The following is a 1,058-nucleotide window of genomic DNA, read 5'->3' as shown; positions in this document are numbered from 1 at the left end:
ATTGACAATGGGGTGTTAAAGTCTCCCACTATTATTGTGTGGGAGTCTATGTCTCTTTGTAAGTCATTAAGAACTTGCCTTATGTATCTGGGTGCTCCTGTATTGGGTGTGTATATATTTAGAATTGTTAGGTCTTCTTGATGCATTGATCCTTTTACCATTATGTAATGTCCTTCTTTGTCTCTTATGATCTTTGTTGCTTTAAATTCTAATTTATCAGAGATGAGTATTGCAACTCCTGCTTTTTTTTGCTCTCCATTTTCTTGGTAAATCTTCCTCCATCCCTTTATTTTGAGTCTTTGTGTATCCTTGCACATGAGATGGGTTTCCTGGATACAGCACACCAATGGGTTTTGGCATCTTATCCAATTTGCCAGTCTGTGTCTTTTGATTGGGGCATTTAGTCCATTTACATTTAGTGTTAATATTGTTATGTGCGAATTTGACACTGCCATTTTGGTGCTAGTTGGGTGTTTTGCCCTTTAGTCGAGTTGGTACTTGTTGTTCCTTTATATGTGTAGAGCCTCTTTCAGGAGCTGTTGTAGAGCTGGCCTGGTGGTGACGAAATCTCTGAGTACTTGCATGTTCCCAAAGGATTTTATTCTTCCTTTACTTATGAAGGTTAGTTTGGCTGGATAGGAGATTCTGGGTTGAAAGTTCTTTTCTTTAAGGATGTTGAATATTGGCCCGCACTCTCTTCTGGCTAGTAGGGTTTCTGCTGAGAGATATGCTGTGAGTTTGATGGGCTTCCCTTTGTGGGTAACCCAACCCTTCTCTCTGGCTGCGCTTAGTATTTTCTCCTTCATTTCAACCCTGGTGAATCTGCTGATTATGTGCCTTGGGGTTGCTCTTCCTGACGAATATCTTTTTGGTGTTCTCTGTATTTCCTGGACTTGAATGTTTGCCTTCCTTGCTAGGTTGGGGAAGTTTTCCTGGATAATATCCTGAAGAGTACTTTCCAGCTTGGATTCATTCTCTTCGTCGCATTCGGGTACGCCTATCAGACGTAGATTAGGTCTTTTCACATAGTCCCACATTTCTTGGAGACTTTGTTCATT

This window comes from Cebus imitator, unplaced genomic scaffold (genome assembly GCF_001604975.1).
Source record: "Cebus imitator isolate Cc_AM_T3 unplaced genomic scaffold, Cebus_imitator-1.0 Scaffold388, whole genome shotgun sequence".
Taxonomy (NCBI): Eukaryota; Metazoa; Chordata; class Mammalia; order Primates; family Cebidae; genus Cebus; species Cebus imitator.
Note: the sequence above shows the minus strand (reverse complement) of the source record.